The sequence below is a fragment of the Saimiri boliviensis genome, chromosome 21, assembly GCF_048565385.1.
Source record: "Saimiri boliviensis isolate mSaiBol1 chromosome 21, mSaiBol1.pri, whole genome shotgun sequence".
Lineage (NCBI taxonomy): Eukaryota > Metazoa > Chordata > Mammalia > Primates > Cebidae > Saimiri > Saimiri boliviensis.
Window position 1 is genome coordinate 23304144 of NC_133469.1, and position 27166 is coordinate 23331309.

General features: G+C 55.3%; 1 protein-coding gene across 4 annotated transcripts in view; it reads left to right on the forward strand.

Annotated features, from left to right (window-relative positions):
- Positions 1–488: 488 nt before the first annotated feature.
- Positions 489–27166, forward strand: part of ARVCF (ARVCF delta catenin family member) — a 56543-nt gene continuing 29865 nt past the window's right edge. For all 4 annotated transcript variants that reach the window (XM_003942681.4, XM_039462451.2, XM_074390810.1 and 1 more), the window contains exons 1-2: positions 489–751; positions 7637–7690. The gene's annotated coding sequence lies outside the window, so the exon portion shown is untranslated. The remainder of the gene's footprint in view (positions 752–7636; positions 7691–27166) is intronic.

Genomic DNA, 27166 nt, shown 5'->3' on the forward strand with positions numbered 1-27166 from the left:
AGTGAGAACCTCTGTGAGGCTGTTTCACAACTGTAAAATGGGGATAGCAGCAGTCCTCTCCCTCGCGGTTCGCGTGAAGAATACCATTCGATGCCGACAGGAGGGCGCGGCGCCCAGCGCGCAGAGTAGCAGGCGCCGGATAAGGATACCTGTGAACTGGGGGTGGTGATGGAGGCTACGCGGCCGGAGTCCCGGGACTGGGCGCCAGCCATGCCAGTCCCTCCTCGGGGCTGGATGGTCGGCGGAATGTTCTCGTAAGTCGGCTGGGAAGGGGCGGCCCCGCGTACCCCGACACGGCCGCCGCAGAGATTCGGGCAGGTGCCGGGGCCTCTGCCCCTCCGAGAGGGGGCCGGTCATCCGCCGGGACTGACACCCCGGAGGCCCAATGGCAAGCCGTCATCTTTGCACACCCGTCCAATCGGCGCCTATTGCCGTGCCGCGCCGGGTCTCTCGACCAATAGGAAAATTTGCGGTCGGATGGGGCGGGGCGGAGATCCGCGTCGCCGGCCCGGTTCGCTTTGCACACGGGCCGCGTGAGGGCGGGAGGGCTGGCCCGGGGTCTCGGGCTGCGCTCTGGGCCCGGAGGGAGGGGGCGGCCCTGCACCGGCTCCCGCACCTGCCAGAGTTGCGGCCTCGCGGACGGTGACCCGCGCCGTGCCCTGGGAACGCCGCTCCCCGCGCGCCGAGGTACCAGGGGACGCCCGTCTGGGGGCCGGGGCCGCGCTGCGGAGCCGCCCACGCTGCGCTCCAGGTAAGCTCGAGCCAGTGGGCGGGGTGCGGGACTCGGGGCTGGGACCAGAGGTTGGAGCCGGGACTGGGCGCAGGGCCGTAGATCTGGGCCGCGTTCCAGGCAGCGGTCCGGACGGGGTCCTGTCCCCGGAGTCGAGATCCGGGCGAGGATCTGGGCCCGGCGTTGGAGCCCGTCTCCGCCCCACCCGCGTCTTGCCCGCGCGCGCTGCGGCGCCCGAGACCCCGGGCCGGCGGGGGCGGGTCCCTTTGTGCGCGGCCTCGGGGCCCTACGGGACGCGGCCCGGCGCCTGGCACTGCCCGCCTCAGCTGAATGCGGCCCCGACACCGCAGCCGTGTCAGCCCGGCGCCACGCTTGGCACCTAGCTGCCAGGGCCCCGCAGCCACGGAAACTTTCCAACGTCCCGAGGGGCGGCAGGCCGGGAACTTTCCTGGGGCAGCGGGACGCCGGGAAGCGCAGAGGCACCGACGGCCTGGAGGGATGTCCCTGCGCCGCGCTGCTCCTGCCGCCTTGGGGATGAGCTAGGGCAGGCCACCGAGATCCCCGGCCTGGGTCCCCTTCCCCACGTCGCCGTGCGCCCGCTCGGGGCCCGTGCAGAGACAGGTCTTCTCTATTCTGAGGGAACCTCAGTTCAGTTTGCTGGGGAGTCGCCCTGGGCAGGTGGCCTGAGATCTCCAGCGTTCTATTTTAAATTTTAAATAATTAAATATTGTTTGCTTACAATATTTCACTGTTTCTTAGCTGTGTGTAACGTAACATAGTGAAAATGGAACTAAGGCACTACATATTTAGAAATAAGGAAAAGAAAGGTGCCCTGTGGGTATGTTCTAGAGTAGGCTCTTAATGCTGTGTCTAATACCCTCAAGCCGGTACCCACGCTGCTCCGCTATGGTATGGGTAGTGGGAGCCTCCACCTCTCTCGACCCCAGCTTTTCTTGGGTAGCTGCCTTTCCTTCCTCCTACTTCCTTACTGCTGCCTTATTTGTCTTTACTCTGGGATCCAAGCTGTGGTTAGAGGTCCGGTCCAAACAGGACGGGTGCTACCTGTCTTGTACTCACTGTGTTGGAGCTGGGATGGTGCTGAATGCAGGGGGCAGTCAGCGCTCTCTTGCCCAGTGTGCCATGCCAGTAGTTGGTCAGTTCCTGAGCAAGTGATCCTGGCCCTAGGTCAGGCCACAGTGTGAGCCACAGTGTGTCTGGGAAGGCCTACACTTTACTCCCAGTCTTGCTTCATCCTGTCCACAGTGTCTGCTCCTGCTGCCCCCTGACCTCACCCCAATCCCATTCTGGGGTCCACCAGGGCCCATTAGAGGCCTGGGCACAGAACATTCGCTGAGGGACTCAAGTCCCAGCTGAGAGGGTTGTTGAGCACAGCCAAGCCAGCCCCTGCCCAGCTCTTGGCCAAGCTGCCCTGTCAGGCTTTTCTGCATAAACACGAGGAACTCCTGACCAAGGGTCCCTCCTGGGTGAACAAGGTCAGGCCCTCAGCCCTCCTAAATTCGAGCCTCTCACACCACCACATCTGGGCTGCTTGGCTCCCATGTTTGCTCTGGCACCCCATCCAATGGTGGCCCTGCAGTCCCCTCCCAGTCCCAGGGGCCCCTCTGCATCTCTGTGGCTCTGTGAGGGTAGGTAGGGTAGCACCCCTCTTCCTGTTCATGCTGCATAGGGGTTCAGGGTGAGTTCACTGTGCTCCTTCACCCCAGGAGTCTGGCCTGAGGTAGCATGAGGCTGTCCTGAGTGAGGACAGGAGGAGCAGGGGCAGCAGGATCCCCAGTTTCTGGGAGCAGCAGGGAGCTCTGTGCACAGATGCCAGGCACCACCCTCTGTCTAGCCCATCTGTTGTGTTCCCCGCCTGGCCCTGGCAGAGGGAGGGACAGGGTAGAGCTGGGATAGGGAGTCAGGGCCGACTCTGTAGATAGGGCCAGGAGTGGAGGGTGGGGGCCCCGGGACAGTATTGCACTGCAGGGTACCAGATGGGCCTCAGGGGTCTTGGGGACTTCCCTGATGGTGGCTTAGTCATGGGAAAGCATCTGTTATTTTGCCACCAACTTTCAGTCAAGATCAGTGAGGCCGGGTGCAGTGGCTCATGCCTGTAATCCCAGCACTTTGGGAGGCCAAGGCGGGTGGATCACCTGAGGTCCGGAGTTTGATACTACCCTGGCCAACATGGCAAAACCCCGTCTCTACTTAAAATACAAAAATTAGCTGGGTGTGGTGGCGCACACCTGTAACCCTAGCTACTCGGGAGGCTGAGGCAGGAGAATTGCTTGAACTGTGGAGACGGAGGTTGCAGTCAACTGAGATTGCACCACTGCACTCCCATCTGGGCAACAGAGTGAGACTCTGTCTCAATAAAACAAACCAGGATGGGCTCGTTGTAGTGTCTCAACGCCTGTCATCCCAGCACTTTGGGAGGCCTAGGTGGGCAGATCACCTGAGGTTAGTACTTTGAGACCAGCCTGACCAACATGGTGAAACCCTGTTTCTTGGGCCGGGTATGGTGGCTCACGCCTGTAATCCTAGCACTTTGGGAGGCCAAGGTGGGTGGATCACCTGAGGTCAGGAGTTCAAGACCAGCCTGGCCATCATGGTGAAACCCCATCTTTAAATAATTTTTTTTTTTTGAGACGGAGTTTCGCTCTCGTTACCCAGGCTGGAGTACAATGGCGCGATCTTGGCTCACCTCAACCCCCGCCTCCTGGGTTCAGGCAATTCTCCTGCCTCCGCCTCCTGAGTAGGTGGGATTACAGGCATATGCCACCATGCCCAGCTAATGTTTTGTATTTTTAGTAGAGACGGGGTTTCACCATGTTGACCGGGATGGTCTCGATCTCTCGACCTCGTGATCCACCCGCCTCGGCCTCCCAAAGTGCTGGGATTACAGGCTTGAGCCACCGCGCCCGGCCTTTAAATAAATTTAAAATAAATTAAAAATTAAAAAAAGAAACCCCAGGCCTGGTGGCGCGTGCCTGTAATCCCAGCTACTCAGGAGGTGGAGGCAGGAGAATTGCATGAACCCAGGAGGCGGAGGTTGCGGTGAGCCAAGATCGTCCCATTGCACTCCAGCCTGGGTAACGAGAGCGAAACTCTGTCTCAAAAAAAAATAATAAAAAATAAAAAAAATAAAATTAAAAAAAAAAAAAAAAAAAAAAAAGCCCCGTTTCTACTAAAAATACCAAAAAAATTAGCTGGGCCTGGTGGTGCATGCCTGTAATCCCAGCTACTGGGGAGACAGGCAAGAGAATCGCCTGAACCCAGGAAACGGAGTTTCAGTGAGCCGAGATCCCACCACTGCACTGCAGCCTGGGTAACAGTGAGAATCCGTCTCAAAAGCCCAAAACCGGGATGAAGTCTTGGATCACTCTGAGGAGCTCCAGAATCAGAGGACATGGGATCAGGGATCCCTTGGTGGGCTTTCCTGGCTCAGGCGCTTCACATCTTGGCCTATTTCAGGTCAGGAAGATGACCCAGAGCTGGTGGCCATCTGGGGCCACAGAGTTCCCCCCACCCCCTAACCAGTTTGGCACAGGCCCTCCCCACTGCCCCTGTTGATTGAGGGACTGCCACCTCTCGCAAAGCAGCAGTGAGCCGAGCGTGGCCACCAGAGGGCAGCCGGGACCGCCATGGCAGGCAAGACCGGCTGCACCCAGCTTCCTGCTGCAGACCAGGACCCTTCCCCAGACCTGGCCTGGATGACTGGAGCTCAGCCTCTGGGCTGCCCGTTGAGGGCTTGGAGTTGGAGAAGAGCCAAGCAAGGCCCCTCAGTGCCCTTCACACGCTTGGTGCAAGGCAGAGGGAGGCCTGAGGGTCAGATGGTGGCTGACTGGACACAGGCTGAGCAGGGACAGTGAAGGACCAACCCTGTGCCGGTGTAGCCCCAAAAGTGCAGCATCCTTCAGGCGTGTGCCCAGGCGCCCCCCAGGCCTCCCCAGGTGTGGGCTGTGCCTCAGTGTCCACAGCAGAAGTGGGCATGTTCTCAGTATGTGCCCAGAGTGGGAGTGGCCATGAGGCACTCCATGTACCTGCCTGAATTGGCTGTTGCCAGGGCGTATTCTCAGCTACTTGCAGTCAGTGTCACCTCTTGCTCACAGAGCAGGAAGTGAGGAGACTTGGGGAGGGAGTGCAGAGTCACTTGGGCTCCTCACTGCCTGCCCAGCCGGGGCTGTATCCTTATCCCAGTTCTGGGCCCAGTGTGTACTCGTGGGAGCTGCCCCGCGCTATCAACCATCCAAGGGGCTGTAGATTGCCACTCTGGCTATGTGGCCTGGGCTAGGCTCGTGCCCCAGTGTGAGACCTCTCAGCCCTCTGGTTGGACAATGGGTACTGTGCCAGAACCACAGGCCTTCCTAGGGCTTCGGTGGGTTGGTCTGCAGGGTGTAGCCAGGGGCTGGAAGAGCCCCATGGCTAGCCACTGGGGCTGGACAGTTTGGTGGGGAGTCCCAGTTGGGAGAGGCCCATGCCACAAGCAGACCCAGGCCATCCTCACTGGGAGAAAGGGTCCAGTAAGGGGCGTGGTCGTCCCCTGACCTTGAGGTGGCTGGTACTGGGTCTTTGGCCAGGCAGGTGACGCCAGAGCCTGCAGAGCACCCCTGAGGTGGTACTCAGAGGGGCTCTCCAACGTGAGCACCACCACCCACCTTCCTATATGGTCTCATCACTAGCTCTGCCTCCATATCACTGTCCTGTCTGTCGTCCCTCTGTCCTTCCACTGCCCAGAGCTCCCGCAAGTTGGCCACAGCTGCTCTGCCCTGCCCCTGCCTGTACGATACTGCTGTGACTAGTGCGTCCTTAGGAGAGAGACCACAGCTCTTGCTGCTCCCACCACCCAGCCTCCTGTGGTGCTGCTGTTCCCTGCTCCCACCCATCTCCTGGGGCAGGCCCTCTCCGGTGCCCACCAGGGTGTCCTATTGGCTCTCCCATATGGTTGCAGGTTCTTGGCCTCGCTGGAGCCCATGAAGTGGGAGGCCCCTGAGCAAGGTGCCATGTTCCTCTTTGGCCGCACTTCCCCAACTGGGTGGGAGACTTCGGGGGGCCCTGGGGACAGGAAGACCTGAGTTCAAATCCTGGCCCAGCCACTGTCTGGCCTGGGCCCAGTTTCTCCATGTGTCAGATGGGGTATATAGCTGACCCGAGGCACCTGGTAGAGTCAGTGAGGTGGCAGCTTACAGCCAGTGTGTCTCGAGTCTATGGCACATGGTGACTCCTGGGGAGAGGCTGGTGGTTATCAGGGCTGATAAAAAAGTTGCATGGTCCTCTGTGGTACAAAACGTATGTGAACACTTAAGCTAAAAGCAGAGGTTTTCTAGAAATGTCACACTCAGAGCAAAAGCTGGTTCCTGAGCCTCAGACCTTGGGGTAGCAGCAGCATCTCCTCTTCCTGGGGGTGCAGGACTGGTGGGTGGCCTCCCAGCTGGGTCCGCCCCTCTCAGGCAGACACACACATATATTCACATGCACCCACATGCATGCACACGTGCCTGGCTTGGTCCCCGGTTCTTCCCTGCCTCCGGCCCTGGGTCCTAACCCCATGATCCCACCCTGAGGGCTAGCCAGTCGCCCATCCTCACTTGGACCCCTTCCCATGATGAAGAGGCTATTGTGAGACAGGGAGACACACCATTGGGGCACCAGAATGGACCATGACTACAAAGGACGATCGGGCAGAGGGCAGAACAATCTAGAAAACACTGGAGAGCCAGGGGAGAGAGCGCACATTACCCGCGTCCCCCAGAAATGACCTCCCCTCCGAAGCCCAGCCTTTCCCTGTCTGCGGCATCCTGTTTTTCATTTTTACAACATGAACACTCTGGCAACATCCCCAGGCCTAGGTATAACAAGAGGGAATGTGTCCCCCGGGCCACTGGCTGAGACAGGAAGCTGCAGGGTCCTTCTTCCCTGAGGCAGGCTAAAGGCTGTGTGAGCACAGGTACCCCTTGTCTCCTGCTCCAGCTTATAAGCCTGGGCACCCCAGCCTTGAGTGCCAGATCCTCTGGTCCCAGGAACCTGCCTGCGTCCCTGCCCTCCCTGTCCTGGAGACTGTTGGCGACAGCTGCCTGCCCGGGAGCTCAGGATCTGCGTTGGCCTCAGGGAACCTCAGGAGAGGCATGTGGCCTGGTCCACAAGGCGGGAGCGGACTCAGGGGCGGTGGAGAAGGTGCTGCCTTACAGGGCTAAGAGCACCTGCGTGGGCCAGCAGGACTCCAAGCCTGGCCACCCTCGGGTGGGAGTCCTCTGTGCTGTGCTGTCTGTGATGGGGAAGACATCATTATCAGTCCACATCTCTGAAGGATCACGTTCTTGAAGGATGGTCAACAGCATTAGAAATGCTAACAAGGGGCCGGGCGCGGTGGCTCAAGCCTGTAATCCCAGCACTTTGGGAGGCCGAGGCAGGTGGATCACGAGGTTGAGAGATCGAGACCATCCTGGTCAACGTGGTGAAACCCCGTCTCTACTAAAAATACAAAAAATTAGCTGGGCATGGTGGCGCGTGCCTGTAATCCCAGCTACTCAGGAGGCTGAGGCAGGAGAATTGCCTGAACCCAGGAGGCGGAGGTTGCGGTGAGCCGAGATTGCGCCATTGCACTCCAGCCTGGGTCACAAGAGCGAAATTCCGTCTCAAAAAAAAAAAAAAAGAAAAAAAAAAAAAAAGAAATGCTAACAAGGAACCCTGGCAACCCTGGCAGCCCAGTGTCGACTGCAGTCCTGGACACACAGGGACAAGAAGGTGCACGTGAGTGTGTGGCTGAGTCGGGAGCAGCATGGGATGATCTTGATGTCAGGCATGTCAGGGACCTGCTTGGAGGGCGGTCTGGGCTAGTGTACCTTTATCCGGCAGGGCACTGCCCAGCCAGATTGACCTCACCTGTACCCTCTGGTTTCCCTGCAGGAGCCAGAGCCCTCAGGGTGGGTGTCGGGACATGCTGATCTCCCCTCAAGACAGGTGAGTGGCTTGGGTTTAGCCTGGGGACATCGTCTCCCACGTGGGACAGCAGAGTGTTTTGGCAGGCCTGGTGGGTGGGGGCGACAGGAATGGACTGTGGCCCTGTGTGCTCCTGGTCCTCACCTTGGGTGGGCACAGCCCCTGGGCTGGACAGGGTGAATGTGGGGACCTCCTGCCACCCGGCTTGGGTTTGTTACTGGCCTGAATTGAACAGCAGCCACCGGTTTGATGCCTGGCTTCAGGGACAAGCCTGTGTGGGGCTGGCTGACCAGGGTGCTGGTTGGTGTTGGCCTGGACAGTCACTGGGTCTGCTCTTCACCTGGCTGTATCAGCAGAGTCTGCTGGGCCAGGCCATTCACCTGTCCCCGGGAGACTGGAGCCACAGGAACAGAGGATAGTCCCGGAGGCCAGGTACACAAAACTTTGTCTGAAAGGGTCAGATAGTAAGTAATTCCGTTTTGCAGGCCTTGTGGTCTGTCACAGCTGCAGTGCTCTGCCATTGTAGGATGAAAACGGCTGCAGACAGCCCATAACTGAGTCGTCTGAACGCGCTCTGATCACAGCCGTTGCCCACGTATGCCAGCCTGTGGCCTTGGGTATTATCTGTGTTTGGGGGTTCCTCTGCTTATCGTGGCTGCTAGCTCCAGTGGGACTGAGGCATGGTGCCCAGATAGTGTGGCAGGGTTCGAGACTGAGTGGTCCATGTTCGCCAGTGTACCCCAGGACCCTCTGAAGGGTGGTAAGGCATGCCTTGCTCACATCCTAACTGCCAGGGTTTTGCTGCGATGGGTGCTGTTCAGCAGAGGGGGTGATTGCTTAAAAGAATGGCTTCTGGCCACTCTTGTTCCTCCAGTCCCCAGCCTGGCCATCTGCTTGTCCCCCACCACAAGCACTCTCTGTGGGAAGCATGGCTGACAGCCCTGTGGTTTCCCAGTGATACTTAGTGCCCAGTGTGGAGGCGTGGCCCAGCCAGTGCTGTGTTTAAGTGATGGGAGAAGGACATGGCCTCTGGATGCCTGCGTGACCTGGGCTGAGGGCTCTAGGACAGAGGGGAGGGACAGGATGGCTGACTCCTTGCCTGTTCCCAAGTCCTTGAGCGTGGGAAGCTGCCGGTCGGGCCAGCCTGGTGGGAACTGGGTCTGCTGCCGCCTGGCTGTGTGGGAGGATGAGCATTTAGCCAAGAACGTCACTTCTGAGGCCCTTGGCTATGGAGGGTCTTCTGGGTTGGGACAAAGAGGCTCAGGCAAGGTACTTGGCTTGCTTGTGGCACAGGTGACAGGGCATCTTGGGGTGGCAGGAGGGGCTGCCCCACTGCCCTTAAATCCTCATAGGGTCACTGTACTTCAGGGAGGCCAGGTGAGCCAGACACCAGACGACAACCTTGGTAACAGGGTCCGCAGCAGGTTGGCGGACTGGGCAGGTCCGAGGCTGCCCAGGCACACCTGCCCACTCTCCCTCCTGTTCCCTGCTCCTTTCCTGTCCCTCCTTTTCCCTCCCCGATCCAGTTCTTGGTCTTCTCTGTGTTTCTCTGTGACCCTTTCTGTGCCTCTTTCTCTGCCTTTCCCTGTCTCCTGCCCTGCCCGTCTAGAATGTGGTGATTGATTATCCATGTCTGCTGTGGTGATTGATTATTCATGTCTGCCCTGGGCACTGGTGTGATGGGTGATGGCAGTCGTGCCGTATCTGCTCTGGCCTGGGTCCTGTTTAACAGACTGGGAAGCAAAACCTGGGCCCCGGCTTCTGGCTGCCTGCTCTGCTGGGCCCTGGGTTGTGGTCCTCTCCACAGCAGGAGGGAGCTGGGGAGGGAGCCTCAGGGCTCAGGTGGGACAGGGGCTGGTGGAAGCACCCAGATGTCACCACGCTCAGCACCCACTCACCCAGCCTCATCACAGGCCCAGCAGGCGCAGCCCTGCCCCCAGGAGCTCCCAGCCTGGTTGAGGATATCCACAACACAGAGAAACCAGTGGCCAACTTCGAGGTTACAAGATGGTGATGAGTAGCAGGACTCCCTTAGGAGGGGGAGCTGGGAGGGTGTGAGAGGTGGTACACACTGAGACCAGGCCTGGGTGAGAAGGGCTAGCCGGGACATAGATGCCCTGCCCTTTCTCACAGCTAGCCAGCACTGGTGTCCTCTCAGAGACCTGCACCAGCCCAGCCTCCTCCGTCAGCCCCGAGTGCCTGCAGGGGGTTGCAGCCAGCTGCATCTCTTGCTGCCGCCTGGCCCCCATGCCAGGCTTTCTCTTGGGTTTTGATGTGTTTCTCAGCCATTGGTATGAGTCTTTATATATTAAAGATAATTCTTCACTCATCTCTCTGCCTACTGCACATTTTTCTTACTTTTAAAATTTTTGTTTATGATAGTTTTTGATGTCAAAAATGTTTCATATTTTGTGGTGAAGTCTGTTGGATTTTTCCCCATTTTTAGATATTCTGTCACTCTGTGTAGTCAGCCCTCCCTAGCATGCAGCCAGATAAACATGCACCCGTCTTTTCTTCTAGAAGGTATTTTGTTTTGTACACAGGATTTAATCTGTCTGTCTTAGTCCATTTTGTGCTGCTGTATCAGAATACCTGAGACTGGGTATTTCCTAAAAGAACAAAGATTTATTTCTAACAATTCTGGAGGTGAGATAGTCCAGGATTGAGGGGCTGCATCTGGCAAGGGCCTTCTTATTGGGGCATCCCCCTGGGAGGTAGCAGAAGGGCAGGGGACACACGAGAGAGCTCCGAAGGAGGCAGAATCCAGCCTTGTATCAGGAACCTGCTCCCAAGATAACGAATCCACTCCCACAGTAATGGAATTAATTCATTCATGTGGCAGAGCCCTTGTGACCTAAATACCTCTTGGAGGTCTCACGTTCAATATTGTTGCATTGGGAATTAAATTTCCAACACATGAACATTTGGGGACACATTCAGCCTATAGCACCAAATAGTATTTATTCTGATGCAAATGGGTGACAAGGATTTAACTCTGTTTTTATAGCTGCATCTGAACTGTTCCCTTTTGTTTGCTTGTTTTGAGACAGAGTCTTGCTCTGTCACCCAGGCTGGAGTGCAGTGGCACAGTCTCAGCTCACTGCCACCTTCACCTCCCGGATTCAAGCAATTCTTCTGCCTCAGCCTCCTGAGTAGCTGGGATTACAGGCACTTCCCACCATGCTCTGCTAATTTTTGTAATTTTTGTTTTAATAGAGATGGTTTCGCCATGTTGGCCAGGCTGATGTCAAACTCCTGACCTCAGGTGATCCTCCCGCCTCAGCCTCCCAAAGTGCTGGGATTATAGGTGTGAGTCACCGTCCACTGTGCACGGCCCGAACTGTTTCTGGACTAGTGTCTTCGGTCACTAGAAACTGGAAATGTCCTGACGCCCTCATGCCTTTGGGTTTGTGGTTGCTGGTGTTGTGAAGATGCGGTGGGGCGCCTGGCTGTCGGTTTGCTGGCAGGCGTCCCAAGTGTGCAACGTGTGCCTCTGGGGCAGGTTGTTCCTCTGTTTCTCCTCTCTGGGACCTGTATGGGACTCCCTGTGAGCTGGCACTGCTGGAGCAGGCTGGCTCCCCTGCAAGGGTGGTGGTACCCCTGGGACCCGTCTCTTGAGAACAAGGCCTGGGCCCCCACTATGTTGGTACCCTCAGAAGCCCCCACAGCCACTTGGGCCTCTCTGTGGGTGCCTGGCCTTTGGATGCTGTATGCTGACGAAGGTTGGGGATGCTGCTGGGAACTTGGGGCCCACAGCCCCTGAGCCAGCATGCAGTGAGGGGTATGACTCTCCTGACGTCCACTCACATGGCCTTTCATGGGGAAGCGGGGGTGTCCCTTGCCCAGGCTGCTATGTCAGTCTGCCGGGAGGACTGGCCTCATGCTCGAGGGTCACAGGCTCTGGTATTCTCATGACCCGAGGCAGAGGTGTTACAGGAAAGGGTCCCTGATCCAAACCCTAAGAGAGTGTTCTTAGATCTCATTCGAAAAAGAATTCAGGGTGAGTTCACAGTGCAAAGTGAAAGCAAGTTTATTAAGAAACTAAACGAATGAAAGAATGGCGACCCCACAGAGCAGCCCCGAGGACTGCTGGTTGCCCATTTTAATATATTTTTTGATGATACGCTAAACAAGGGGCGGATTATTTATGCCTCCCCTTTTTTGGCCATATAGAGCAGGCATCCCCAAACTACGGCCCGCGGGCCGCATGCGGCCCCCTGAGGCCATTTATCTGGCCCCCCGCCACACTTCAGGAAGGAGCACGTCTTTCATTGGTGGTCAGTGAGAGGAGCACAGTATGTGGTGGCCCTCCAACGGTCTGAGGGACAGTGAACTGGCCCTCTGTGTAAAAAGTTTGGGGGTGCCTGATACGGAGTAACTTCCTGACGTTGCCATGGCATTTGTAAACTGTCATGGTGCTGGTGGGCGTGTAACAGTGAGGATGACCAGAGGTCACTCTCCTGGCCTGTTTTTTTTTTTTTTTTTTTGGAGACGGAGTTTCGCTCTTGTTACCCAGGCTGGAGTGCAATGGCGCGATCTCGGCTCACCGCAACCTCCGCCTCCTGGGTTCAGGCAATTCTCCTGCCTCAGCCTCCTGAGTAGCTGGGATTACAGGCACGAGCCACCATGCCCAGCTAATTTTTTGTATTTTTAGTAGAGACGGGGTTTCGCCATGTTGACCAGGATGGTCTCGATCTCTCGACCTCGTGATCCACCCGCCTCGGCCTCCCAAAGTGCTGGGATTACAGGCTTGAGCCACCGCGCCCGGCACTGCAGCCTGTTTTATCAGCAAGATCTTTATGACCTGTATTTTGCCGACCTCCTGTCTCATCCTGTGACTTAGAATGCCTTAACTGTCTGGGAATGCAGCCTAGTAGGGTTCAGCCTCATTTTACCCAGCTCTTATTCAAGATGGAGTTGTTGTGGTTCACACGCCTCTGACAGAGGTACCACTAGACCAGGGGCTCACGCGTGTCGTCTTTGTGCCCCAGCCTCAGGCGGGTGGGCAGGTGGTGGTTGGCGATCTGGCTGCTGCAGAGGACATTGCATTGTGGTTGGAGAGCCTGGTGTGGGCTGGCTGGCCACCCTGCTATGTGGCTCCTTGTTTGTGACTTGTGGCTGGTGGTGAGGCTGCGCTGTAGGGTCAGCCTGGAGAGGTCTGCGGTGCTCAGGCCACCGGCAAGGGCCCTGGCCGTGCTGTGTTCAGGGGCTCCCCTGAGCTGTCCACAGGCTGCAGTGTGGTGACCGTCTGGTACGTTTCCTCCCCTGCTTCATCCTTGTCCTCCCTGGAGCATCCCAGGCCGCTGGGCTCGCCTCTCTGGCCCCTTCTTGGGCCTCCCCTGTCCCAATGACTGCAGTTGGCTCTGGCTGTTGGAGAAGCCTCCCTGGACTCAGACTGGGTTCCTGACCCTCAGCGTGAGGCATCCCTTGAGTCAGGTGCAATGCAGTGGGGTTGTTCCTGTGGGAGTGCCCCCGCACAGCTCAGTTTTGGGGAGCTTGAGGCTTCTCTCACCTGCCTGGCAGAGGATGTGGGGACAGCTACACCGTGTGAGGCTGGGAAGACGGCAGCTGGGCACCCCACACCCCCTCCCTTGTGGCCCACCTTGCCAGGTTGACCATTTTGCAGTTGATAAGTTCAGTATTTGAAATACGCCTTTAGGCTGGGCGTGGTGGCTCATACCTGTAATCCCAGCACTTTGGGAGGTAGAGGCGGGTGGAACACGAGGTCAGGTGATCGAGACCAGCCTGGCTAACATGATGAAACCCCATCTCTACTAAAAATACAAAAACTTAGCTGGGCGTGGTGGCAAGAGCCTGTAGTCCCAGCTATTCTGGAGGCTGAGGCAGGACAATCGCATGAACCTGGGAGGCGGAGGTTGCAGTGAGCTGAGATCACACCATTGCACTCCAGCCTGGGTGGCCGAGCGAGATTCCATCTCCATTAAAAAAAAAAAAAAAAAAAAAAAAATTATTTTAATGAAATATGTGGCCCGGTGCGGTGGCTCACGCCTGTAATCCCAGTACTTTGGGAGGTCAAGGCGGGCGGATCATGAGGTCGAGAGTTTGAGACCAGCTTGGCCAACATGGTGAAACCCCATTTCTACTAAAATTACGAAAAATTAGCCTGGCATGGTGGTGCGCCCCTGTCATCCCAGCTACCCAGGAGGTCGAGGCAGGAGAATTGCTTGAACCCAGGAAGTGGAGGTTGTAGTGAGCCGAGATCATGCCATTGCACTCCCCCTGGGCGGCAGAGCAAGATTCTGTCTCAAAAAAAAAGGGAATGAAATATGCCTTTAACTTAAACTTTTTCTTCTTCTTTTTTTTTTTTTTTTTTTTTTTTTTTTGAGACGGAGTTTCGCCCTTGTTACCCAGGCTGGAGTGCAATGGCGCGATCTCGGCTCACCGCAACCTCCGCCTCCTGGGCTCAGGCAATTCTCCTGCCTCAGCCTCCTGAGTAGCTGGGATTACAGGCACGTGCCACCATGCCCAGCTAATTTTTTGCACTTTTAGTAGAGACGGGGTTTCACCATGTTGACCAGGATGGTCTCGATCTCTCGACCTCGTGATCCACCCGCCTCGGCCTCCCAAAGTGCTGGGATTACAGGCTTGAGCCACCGCGCCCGGCCCAACTTTTTCTTCTTAAAGTATTTTTACTCTTCCTGAAATTCTGATTAGGCCATTTACACATCTGAATTTACTTGCTGTTCTCTGCATTTTGCAAGATAATGAGGCTGCAGAGATGGCTACCAACCCATTCCTCCCAGTCCTCAGTCCTCCCTGGTGCCTTTGCTGTGTGCCCTGGAGGAAGGTGCTGGGTGTCCCCAGGGCCCACCTAGGAGGTCCATAGTGCCTGGAGGGCCAGTGGAAAAAGTGGGGCCAGGCCACTGAGCAGTCAGGGATGGTGCGGGTGGAGAGGTCTCACCCTGGGCACGGCCCACCCTTCAGGCAGCACCTTGCCCGTCAGAGGCTCTACCACCCACCCCAGGCCTGGAGTTGGGGTCCTTACAGTGCCAAAGACATGCTTCCTTGGTCTGCTGGGCCAGGCTCCCCTGGGTGTTCCTGAGAAGCTAAGAGCCAGGGAAAGGCCAAGACAGTGAACCGCAGAGGCCAGGTGACTGTGGTGCCAGGACCCCTGCCCTTTTTTTTTTTTCTTTGAGACTAAGTCTCACTCCGTCACCCAGGCTGGAGTGCAGTGATACAGTCTTGGCTCTCTGAAACCTCTGCCTCTCGAGTTCAAGTGATTTTCGTGCCTCAGCCACCTGAGTAGCTGGGATTATAGGCATGCACCACCACACGCGGCTAATTTTTTAATTTTTAGTAGAGATGGAGGTTTTGCAATGTTGGCGAGGCTGGTCTCAAACCTCTGGCCCCAAGTGACCTGTCCGCCTTGGCCTCCCAAAGTGCTGGGATTGCAGGTGTGAGCCACCATGCCCAGCCTTTTAAATAATAAAGAAATACGTGCTTGTTTGTAGACAATGCAGAAAACACAGAAAAGGAGGAACAGAAAGTCACGCCTGTCGCAGGCCCACAGCCTGGCACACCTGGCCTCCCCACCCCTCCCGACGTGTGCTTTCTAAATGTGATGTGTGCCATGGTCCTGCGTCCCCGCACCGCCCATCAGTGCCTGCTGTTGTCATACCCATGGTGCCCCACTGCACTGGGCCTGCCTCTCCTCTGGCGCCCTTGACTCCTTCCCCTCGGGCCTTGCTCTTCTCCCAGGCGTGTTCAGGAGACGCCTCCCATCCTGGGTGTTCAGGCTGGTTACCAGCTTGTTTCCACCCTCAGGGCTGTGGCAACAAATGTTTCATTCCCGGACTGACTTTTCTGTATTTGAACAACTTGGGCTTGACCTTGAGGTTCCTGTAAGACAGAAGATGTGTGTGTGCTTTGGGCAGAGGGTTGGTGGGATGATCAACACGAGGGACACCAAGGCCTCAAGGAGCAGCTGAAGGAAGGGGCCACAGCAGCCCCTCTTCAGAGAAAGAGCCACGCCCACCTTCTGCAGACAGTGCCCGCCCAGGGGACACTGAGGACAACCCCCCACTGGGAAGACAGACAGGGCAGGGATTCTCGCCCTTTCCATGAGGTGCCCCTACCCTGTGCATGGCTCCTTATTTGTGAATCAGGAGCCCAGATCCCCCAGTGGTGGTGTGTGACGTGACACAGTTCCTGGTATGCTACGGGATCCAGGCCATCCTGGGCCCAAAGCTGGTCCCCACCGAGCCTGCCTTGGACACCTTGCACACTGGGTGCGGGAGCTTCTCGCTCAGCCTTTGCCCCCTAATCCTGTGCTCTTTCTCACCCCAGCCTGGTCCCTGTCGGGTTTGGTACCTAACGATGCCAGCACCCCTGCAGATGATCACCTCCCAGGCAGGGCTCTGGGACCTGCAGCCAGGGCACTGCTGGATCCTGGCATGAAGATGGCACACAGGGCTGAGCCTCCTGTGCACACAGCTGGTGCACCTCAGCTTCCCCCCACCTGAAGTTACAGGTCCATGCGCAGGTGCAGGCGCCAGGGCTCTGTGGAGGGGATTCGGCTGTGCCCCTTGCAACATGCCATGGACCGCCTGGTCTCCCAGCACAGAGAGGGGTGGGGCTCTGGGGACCTGGCTGAAAAGGCCTGTGACAGCCTGGAAGGGAAGAGGAGGAGGGAGAGGAGGGTTTCAGGAGGAGGTAAGGGAAAGGGAGACTTAGGATGGGATTCAGGGTCAGGTACAGAAGGAGCTGGGGTGCAGGAGGAGGGAGGTAGAAGGGCAGGGGAAGGGAGGTCAGCAGGAGCTGGTCGGGGGCCTGGAGCCAGGGCCCAGGATGGGGGGAAGGAAGGGGCCACCCCTCATGTTCTTTTTGCTTTTTTCTTTGAGACAAAGTCTCACTTTGTCACCCAGGCTGGAGTGCAGTGGTGCGATCTCGGCCCACTGCAGCCTCCGCCTCCCAGGTTCAAGCTATTCTGTCTCAGCCCCTCCCAGCAAGTAGCTGAGACTCTAGGCACATGCCGTCACAGCTGGTTAACTTTTGGTATTTTTAGTAGAGACGGGGTTTCACCATGTTGGCCAGGCTGGTCTTGAACTCCTGGCCTCAGGTGATCCGCTGCCTTGGCCTCCCAAAGTACTGGGATTACAGGTGTGACCCACTGCGCCCAGCCTATGTTCTAAGCACCCTGGCCGTACCTGGCACCTTCTGGCAACTGAAGTTGCTGGGGAGGAGCCTTCAAACACACTGGGGCAGGGAGGCCATGGCCCCAGATCCTCCAATCAGTGAGCAGAGACTATAAGCCTCACCTATGTCCCCCTGCCTGGGGAGAATGGGGTCTTATTGCCTCTCAGGAGGGCTGACAACCTGTCCAGGGCCCTGGAGAGGACAGGGCGTAGTCAGGACCCTACCTGGTTCCACCCTCTCTCAGCTGGAGTCCCCCAGCCCCATTCTTCTACCTGCTGCAGCCCAGACTCGACTGGGGCAGGGACTTGGGTGAGGCCCATCTTTCTCCAAGGCCTCAGAGCATGTGGGAGGGGAGTGGCTTACACTGGGGAAACCCAGGCTCAGCAAGCCGGCCCATCCCCAGGCAAGCATATCTGCCTTTTTGGTGACATTTCTGTGGCATTTGCCCATCCGCAGGGAACTATCGTTTGTGACGAGACTAATTCAGCTATTATTTGTGTTTGAAGAAAGAATTCCAGACGTTTATTTACCAAGCCTGTGAAACAGAGGCATTGGTTAATTTTAAATTAAGGCTTCATGTTCACAGACTTTTGTCTTTGCAGAGCCAGGGTCTTCCAGAGGTTCAGTGTTGCTGGGGGTGGGTGCAGGCAGGCCCCACAGTGTGGTGCAGGGAAGGAGGCTGCCTGTGACCCAGTGATCCAGGCTCACAGCCTTGTGCCCTGGGGAGCTCTGGATCTTGAGGTCCAGTTTTTAGGCTGGCATGGTCCCTTTACTCCTGGTGCTCCCCGACAACCCTAAGCCCACCTGTCCTGCTCTGCTTACTTAGAGCCTCTCTACCCCCACTGTATTAGGCTGTTCTTATGTTGCTGTAAATAAATACCTGAGACTGGGTAATTTATTTATTTTATTTTTATTTCTTTAAGACAAGGTTTCACTATGTTAGTCAGGCTGGTCTTGAACTCCCGACCTCAGGTGATCTGCCCACCTTGGCCTCCAAAGTGCTTGGATTACAGGCGTGAGCCACCACGGCTGAGACTGAGTAATTTATTATTATTTTTTCTTTTTCTTTTTTTTTCTTTTTTTTTGAGGTGGAGTTTCGCTCTTATTACCCAGGCTGGAGTGCAATGGCGCGATCTCGGCTCACCGCAACCTCCGCCTCCTGGGTTCAGGCAATTCTCCTGCCTCAGCCTCCTGCGTAGCTGGGATTACAGACACGCGCCACCATGCCCAGCTAATTTTTTGTATTTTTAGTAGAGACGGGGTTTCACCATGTTGACCAGGATGGTCTCGATCTGTTGACCTCGTGATCCACCCGCCTCGGCCTCCCAAAGTGCTGGGATTACAGGCTTGAGCCACCGCGCCCGGCTATTATTATTTTTTTAAATAGTTTTTTTTTTTAATCATTATTATTATTTTTTTTTTCTTAAATATGGGGTTTCTCCATGATGGCCAGGCTGGTCTTGAACTCCTGACCTCAGGTGATCCACCCACCTCGGCCTCCCAAAGTGCTAGGATTACAGGCATGAGCCACCACGCCTGGCCTCAAGACTGGGTAATGTATAAAGAAAAGTTTAATTGGCTCATGGTTCTGCAGGCCATACAGGGAGCAGAGCTCCAGCATCAGCTCCTGGGGAGGCCTCAGGGAGCTTCCAGTCCTGGTGGAAGGGGAATCGAGAGCAGGCACTTCACATGGTGAAAGCAGGAGCAGGAGAGAAAGAGGAGGAGAGAAGCCACACACTTTTACACAGGCAGATCTCAGGAGAATTGACTCACTGTCGCAAGGACAGCACTAAGGGGATGGCGTGAAATCATTCATGAGAACTCCGCCCCCACGATCCACTCATCTCCCACCAGGCCTCTCCTCCAGAATTGGGGATTACATTTCAACATGAGATTTGGGCGGGGACAACTATCCAAACTATATCACCCAGCAATAGTGACGACCTTGGTAGGGCAGGAGGAGTGTCCCCCAGATCTGAGGACAGCAAGCTTGGGCAGTGAGGAGGGGACTGGGTGGGATTCGAGCAGTGTCCCGTGTCCCTTCCCCTGCAGCTGGTAGGGGCTCCTTCTGCCATGGCCTTGGAAGCTCCTGCACTGAGCCTGGTTTTCTTGCCCACCCTTCAGCAAATGTTTATGACTTCCTCCCATGAGTCTTCCCATCCCCTTCAGGATAAAAGCCATCATCAGTCCCTGGGACACTACCATCCTTGCTCCTTGCCCGTCTCCACTTTGGACTCTACAGATTGCTTGGGTGGCCCACTTCCTGGTCATTCTAGATGCAGAGGTGGCCTCACCAAGTCAGCGCTCCTGAGCCTCTGGAGCCCCAGGGCATTCCTTCTAAGGCTTCTTCAATTTCCTGGACAAATTGCCTTCAGTGTAGGGCCCAGCTCGGATTCTTCAGGCTGGCCTGTGCAGGGGAGCTGCAGTGCTTTGCTGGCCAGTGCACTGTTCTCCGGCTGCTCATCCTTGCTTTCTTTGTGCAGCAGAAACAACTCAAGCACCTGCTATATGTTAGGTGCTGTGCTGGCTGCTGCCCCGCCCTGGCCTGTCACCCAGCAGAAGCCCATGTTGGTCAGGCTGGTCTCGAACTCCTGACCTCAGGTGATCCGCCTGCCTCGGCCTCCCAAAGTGCTGGCATTACAGACGTGAGCCACTGCACCCAGCTGCTGCTTCCTTTTTTTTCCTTTTTTTTTTTTTTGAGATGGAATTTCGCTCTTGTTACCCAGGCTGGAGTGCAATGGCGCGATCTTGGCTCACCGCAACCTCCGCCTCCTGGGTTCAGGCAATTCTCCTGCCTCAGCCTCCTGAGTAGCTGGGATTACAGGCACACGCCACCACGCCCGGCTAATTTTTTGTATTTTTTAGTAGAGGCGGGGTTTCACCATGTTGACCAGGATGGTCTTGATCTCTCGACCTCGTGATCCACCCGCCTCGGCCTCCCAAAGTGCTGGGATTACAAGCTTGAGCCACCGCGCCCGGCCTTGCTTCCTTTTTTTTTTTTGAGATGGAGTCTTGCTGTGTCTCCCATGCTGGAGTGCAATGGTGCGATCTTAGCTCACTGCAACCTCTGCTTCCTGGGCTCAAGTGATTCTCCTACCTCAGCCTCCTGAGTAGCTGGGATTACAGGCGCCCACCACCATGCCAAGCTATTTTTTTGTATTTTTAGTAAAGGCGGGGTTTTGCCATGTTGTCCAGACTGGTCTCGAACTCCTGACCTCAAGTGATCCACCCACCTCAGCCTCCTAAAGTTCTGGGTTTACAAGTGTGAGCCACCTCACCTGGCCCTCTTCTTCTTTTCTAGTTCGGATGTCTTTTCTTTGTTTCTTTTGCCTAATTATTCTGTCTAAAACTTCTAGTACTGTGTTGAACGGAATGGTCGAAATACCCATCTTTGTCTTGTTCTGATCTTAGGAGGAAGGCTTTCAGTTTTTCACCATTGAATATGATGTTACGGGCTTTTCATATATAGCTTTCATCATGCTGAGAAAGTTTCCTCCTTTTCCTGGTTTGAGTGTTTTTATCATGATAGACTATTGAATTTTGTTAAATGTTTTTTCTGCATCAATTGACATGATTGTGATTTTTGTCGTCAATTCTGTTACCGTGGTATATTACACTGATTTTTACACATTGAACCAGTCTTGCATTCCAGGAGTAAAATCCCACTTGGTTAGGGTTTATAAGTCTTGTGAAATGCAGCTGAATTTGGTTTGCTAGTGTTTTTTCGAGAATTTTTGTTTTAGTATTCGTAAGGGCTGTTGGCCTGTGGTTTTCTTTTCTTGTAGCGTCTTTTCCTGGCTTTAGTATTGGTGTAAGGCTGGTGTCATAAATTAGGAAGTGTTCCATCCTCTCTATTTTTTTTTTTTTTTTTGAGGCGGAGTTTCGCTCTTGTTACCCAGGCTGGAGTGCAATGGCGTGATCTCAGCTCACCGCAACCTCCGCCTCCTGGGTTCAGGCAATTCTCCTGCCTCAGCCTCCTGAGTAGCTGGGATTACAGGCACGCGCCACTATGCCTAGCTAATTTCCATCCTCTCTATTTTTGGGAAAAGTTTGAGGAAGATTGGTGTTAAAATTCTTTGAATGGGCCGGGCGTGGTGGCTCATGCCTGTAATCCCAGCACTTTGGGAGGCCGAGGTGGGTGGATCATGAGGTCAAGAGATTGAGACCATCCTGGCCAACATGGTGAAACCCCGTCTCTACTAAAAATACAAAAATTAGCTGGACATGGTGGCGCGTGCCTGTAACCCCAGCTACTCGGGAGGCTGAGGCAGGAGAATCACTTGAACCTGGGTGGCGGAGGTTGCAGTGAGCCGAGATTGCACCACTGCACTCCAGCCTGGGTAACAAGAGCCAAACTCCATCTCAAAAAAGAAAAAAAAAATTATTCGAATGTTTGGTAGAATATACCAGTGAATTCAGCCATCTGGTCCTGGGCTGTACTTTGAGGTTTTTGAATACTGATTCAGTTTTGTTCCTGGTTGTAAATCTAATCAATGTTTTCTATTTCTTCGTGATTCAGTCTTGGTAGGTTGTGTGTTTCTAGGAAATTTTTCCATTTCGTCTAGGTTACCTGATTGGTTGGTGTATAATTGTTTATGGTAGTCTGTTACCATCTTTTTATTTTAATATATTATACAAGGAAAAGGAACCCTAAAACACATGGAGTTTTTTGTTTTGCTTTGTTGTTTGGTGGTTGTTTAGCTTGCTTAGATTTTGTTTCGTGGTTCTTGGATTCATACCTAATCTTGTTGGAGTCATCAGTCCAGAGATCCGTGAATTTCCTGAGCCAGTAAAAATGGTCCCGACGGGCAGCTGACAGAGGATTGCCACAGACAACTGGAGCTGCCTTAATGCATTCAGAATCGCAGGTCCTTGCTGAAAAAATCAATTCCACACATCAGCAGCTGCTATTCCCTTGAGGGAATCTTGGTGTGCAGGCTGAGGGCTTCTCACAAGCTCATGGTGGTGGTAGCCCCCAAATCTGAATCCCAGCAGCACAAGTACAGGATCCCTTGGGTTATCAAGACCTCATGGACTCCTGAGTTGTTCTCTTCTTTTTTTTTTTTGAGACAGAGTCCACTTCCATTGCCCAGGCTGGACTGCAGTGGCACAACCTCAGCTCACTGCAACCTCAGCCTCCCAGATTTAAGCAACTCCCCTATGCTGCCATGCTGGGCTAATTTTTTGTATTTTAGTAGAGATGGGGTTTCACTGTGTTGCACAGGCTGGTCTCGAACTCCCGAGCTCAGGCAATCCGCCTGCCTTGGCCTCCCAAAGTGCTGAGCTTACAGGGGTGAGTCACCGCGCCCAGCCTCTTTTGGTTCTTAAAAGTGCTTCTCTGGGTAGTCCAGAACTCTACATGAGATAAGTTTGCTGCCTCTGAAAATCCAGAAACCTCACCATAATTTTTCTTTCTGGAATTGCAGAGCGAGGCTAACTTTTTAAAAGATCTCATGTAAAGAGGAGAGGCGTTTGTTTGTTTTAACAAAGCTGTCAGCTCTTCCTTATCGTAAAACAGCGTCTGAGCTGTGAGAGGCGGGAGCCAGGCAGCAAGCAGCAGCCTGTCGAGGCTGACATTTGCAGAGGGACTGCACGCGGCCCCTGCAGGCCTGTGGACCGCCTGGTGCGGAATGGCCCAGCCTTCAGTGTAGCCTGCAGGTCAGGGCTGGGCAGGCCTCCTCCCTATACCTCAAAGTGGACACAGCACATTTAGGAGCCAGAGGAAATGAGACTGAATTGTAAAATCCAGAGACAGCTACGTCTTTGATTTCCTGGGCTTCTTTTCTGGACAGAAAGCTCACGCCCTAACTCATATTCGAGCCCCGACGCTGACAGCCCCACTGGGCGCGCCCCTGTCGAGGTGGTCTCTGTGGTTGGAAGAGCACTGTCTGTCGGTTTCCCCTCTGGGAACTCCCGTCATGTGGAAGTTGGGCCCTGGGCTCTGTCTTCTGTGGCTCCCACCATCCTCTTGTCATAGCTCCGGTTTGGGGCTGGGGGGGACCGTCTTCATGTGCTTTCTCCAGCCTCACACTGCATGTTTTCTGCAGTGTCCTGTTTACTGCCTCTGCCAGGTTTTTCTTTAAGATCTCCATGGAGGGCCGGGCACGGTGGCTCACGCCTATAATCCCAGCACTTTGGGAGGCCGAGACAGATGGATCACGAGGTCAAGAGATCAAGACCATCCTGGTCAACATGGTGAAACCCCGTCTCTACTAAAAGTACAAAAAATTAGCTGGGCATGGTGGCACGTGCCTGTAATCCCAGCTACTCAGGAGGCTGAGGCAGGAGAGTCGCCTGAACCCAGGAGGCGGAGGTTGCGGTGAGCCGGGATCGTGCCATTGCACTCCAGCCTGGGTAACAAGAGCGAAACTCCAAAAAAAAAAAATCTCCATGGGATCCTCATTATTTATGGCAGCTCCTTTTCATTATGGTTTGTTTGTTCCCAGTTCAGTTGAACGCTGTCTTTAACCTTCTAGGGCACATACCAGCTGTGTCCTAAGAAATGCACTAAATGTAACTGAGTGGGAAGTGTTTTTCCGAGTCCTCCCATGGTGGAAACATCTTCCCGGGGCACTAGGGTGCTGTAAGGTGTGCTTATCCCTGCAGGTGGGTCTGTGCAAGCTCGGCGTCCACAGGCCCAGCCACTCCCACCTGTCCCAGAGGAACCTCATATGGGATTAGAGGCAGGGGTCCTGCAGATTGTGTGTTAGGGGCAGGCTTGACTTGGCCTAGGGGTCTCGGAGGGGTCTCCCTTGCCTGCTGTCGAAGACAGGAATGGGGTCTACCAAGCATGCTGACCCTCACCACAAGCCAAGATGTCTCCCACCCCGCAAAGGGCCTGTCATGACTTCTAGATGGGATAAGCAGCAGCCACATGGGTGTGGATGAGTGTGCCTGCCGGTGTGTGTGCCTGTGGGGCATCTCTGGGTCCCTGTGTGTGGTGTGCTTGTATGTGTCTTAGTTTTTATTCACAATCTGTCACCAAATACCTTAGACGGAGTCCTTTATAAAAAATAAAAACTGCCTGGCACAGTGGCTCACGCCTGTAATCCCAGCACTTTGGGAGGCCGAGGTGGGTGGATCACCTGAGGTCAGGAGTTCAAGACCAGCCTGACCAACATTGAGAAACCCTGTCTCTACTAAAAATGCAAAAAATTAGCCGGGTGTGGTGGTGCCTGCCTGTAATCCCAGCTACTCGGGAGGCTGAGGCAGGAGAATCTCTCGAACCTGGGGGGCAGAGGTTGCGGTGAGCCGAGATCATGCCATTGCACTCCAGCCTGGGCAACAAGAGTGAAACTCTGTCTCAAAATAATAATAATAATAGAAACTTACTGCTCATGGTGCTGGAGGCTGAGAAGTCTAAGATCAAGGCACCACCAGATTCCACGTCTAGTGAGGGTTGTTCATAGCTGGAGCCTTCAGTGTGTCCTCACATGGCCCCCACGGGCCACTTTTATAAAGGCACTTAAGGACACTAATCACCTCTTTTTTTTTTTTTTTTTTTTTTTTTTGAGACGGAGTTTCGCTTTTGTTACCCAGGCTGGAGTGCAATGGCGCGATCTCAGCTCACTGCAACCTCCGCCTCCTGGGTTCGGGCAATTCTCCTGCCTCAGCCTCCTGAGTAACTGGGATTACAGGCACGTGCCACCATGCCCAGCTAATTTTTTGTATTTTTAGTAGAGACGGGGTTTCACCATGTTGACCAGGATGGTCTCGATCTCTCGACCTCGTGATCCACCCACCTCGGCCTCCCAAACTGCTGGGATTACAGGCGTGAGCCACCCCACCCGGCACTAATCACCTCTTAAAGGCCCTGTCTCTTAGTAGTGTCAGATTGGAGATTAGGTTTTTGTTTTGTTTTGTTTTGTTTTTTGAGACGGAGTTTCGCTCTTGTTACCCAGGCTGGAGTGCAATGGGGCGATCTCGGCTCACCGCAACCTCCGCCTCCTGGGTTCAAGCAATTCTCCTGCCTCAGCCTCCCTAGTAGCTGGGACTACAGGCATGCGCCACCATGCCTAGCTGATTTTTGTATTTTTAGTAGAGACGGGGTTTCACCGTGTTGACCAGGATGGTCTCGATCTCTTGACCTCGTGATCCACCCGCCTCGGCCTCCCAAAGTGCTGGGATTACAGGCTTGAGCCACCGCGCCCGGCCTGGAGATTAGGTTTTTTTTGTTTGTTTGTTTGTTTTTTTGAGGCGGAGTTTCACTCTTGTTACCCAGGCTGGAGTGCAATGGCGCGATCTCGGCTCATCGCAACCTCCGCCTCCTGGGTTCAGGCAATTCTTCTGCCTCAGCCTCCTGAGTAGCTTGGATTACAGGCACGTGCCACCATGCCCAGCTAATTTTTTTTTGTATTTTTAGTAGAGACGGGGTTTCACCATGTTGACCAGGATGGTCTCAATCTCTGGACCTCGTGATCCACCCGCCTCGGCCTCCCAAAGTGCTGGGATTACAGGCTTGAGCCACCGCGCCCGGCGAGATTAGGTTTTAACGTGAATTTGGGCGATACCAGTATTCACACCATAGCAGTGTGGGTGGCTTTGAGGAGGGCCCCAAACCATCAGCGCTTCCTTCTGCAGGGTTCCCACCTCTTTGTGTCAGGGACTGGATACACAGTCCAGTCCTCAGGCTCTCCTGGTATGTGGGGTGGGAGCCAGATGGGAGCCTGCAGGGCCTGGAATCTGCCCTGGACAGGGTGGTACACCCCCTGCTCGGCCCTCTGTGTTTCTTGCATATGAAAGGCGGGACTCTGCGCACTTGCTGGAGGTTGGTGTCTAGGCCTGTTGCCATGGGCACTCCAGAGTGGAGCTGGCTCCCAGCAGGGGAGGGGGGTGGGAGCGGCAAGGCCAGTGTCCAGCTCAGGCTCTGGGAGGGATGGGCTGTGCCTCAGATGCCTTGGGAGCAGCCGGCACTGGCCAGAAGCCACACAGGACCCTGGGGCAAGGGCAGACCAAAGGGGATGTGGAACCTCCCTGCATATGATGGCGTGACCTCTACTTCATGCTGGGTGAAGTTCTCACACCACTGGCTCCTCTGATGTGCTGGTGGGAAAAGGGCAGCACAGTGAGGAGCACCTTTCCCGAGAGTCTTGGGACTTTCAGAGGACAGGCTGTTGTCCCCAAGGGATGGTAGAATTGCCTCCTTCCTGAGGCTCACCTCTCAGAGCTGGGTCCTGGTTCTGCCCCTTCCAGTGCAGGGAAGATGATGGCTGGGAAAGTGACTTTATCCCCTTGTTCCAGAAGGACGGGGGGATCCTTTGGAGGAGGCGCTGGGGTTGGCACCTGTCTTGTTTCTGGGCTTCATAGGTTGAAGCTGCCACTGGTTCTGTCTCCAGCCTGAATCCCTGTCTCCCAGAACCTCATTCATCTAGTGGTCCCTCAGCCTCTTCAGCCTCACAGACCCCCATTGCACTCTCCCACTCATGGTCCCGGCCCTTCCCTCCAGCTGCCCAGGCCTGCCCTTGCGGTCAGCCCAGACTTATTCTTACACCCACACCTTCCTGTGATCCATTCTGGACCACATGGCCTCCGTCCACCACAGCAACCACCCTATGGCTGCTCCCTGCCACAGCAGCTGGAGAGTCCCAACCCCCACTTCTTCTTTTTTTTTTTTTAAGACGGAGTTTCGCTCTTGTTACCCAGGCTGGAGTGCAATGGCGCGATCTCGGCTCACCGCAACCTCCGCCTCCTGGGTTCAGGCAATTCCCCTGCCTCAGCCTCCTGAGTAGCTGGGATTACAGGCACGTGCCACCATGCCCAGCTAATTTTTTGTATTTTTAGTAGAGACAGGGTTTCACCATGTTGACCAGGATGGTCTCGATCTCTCGACCTCATGATCCACCCGCCTTGGCCTCCCAAAGTGCTGGGATTACAAGCTTGAGCCACCGCCCCCGGCCCCAACCCCCACTTCTGTGCCCGACGGTGTCAGCAGAGAGCGGAATACTAATGGGGAAGGCAGGCTGGTAGTGGTGTGGTGGGAACCTCCGTGGGTGGTGCACGGAGTGCCTGCTGACCCAGGCACTGCTGTGTGGGGGCAGCCCCTTGGCCCCACTCCCTGGTACTAGGGTAGATTTGCCTACAAAAGGATGGATCTCTCCCGGGGCTAGCACCGCCTCGTGCTGCCACAGGGGGCCGATGACCCCCCCCTCTGCACCCCAGGGGCTTAGTTAGCAAAGCTGCTGCGGGTCAGACCGAGGTCGCCTGGGGAGGGCCTCTGGGCAGGGCGCCCGCATGCAGGGAGCTGCCAGGTGCCTGGTCAGCAGCAGCCGGCTGGGTGGGCGGGGACCCTCAGGCCAGGACAGGAGGGGCTCTGGGGCTGGGAGTCTGGGGAAATGTGGCCTG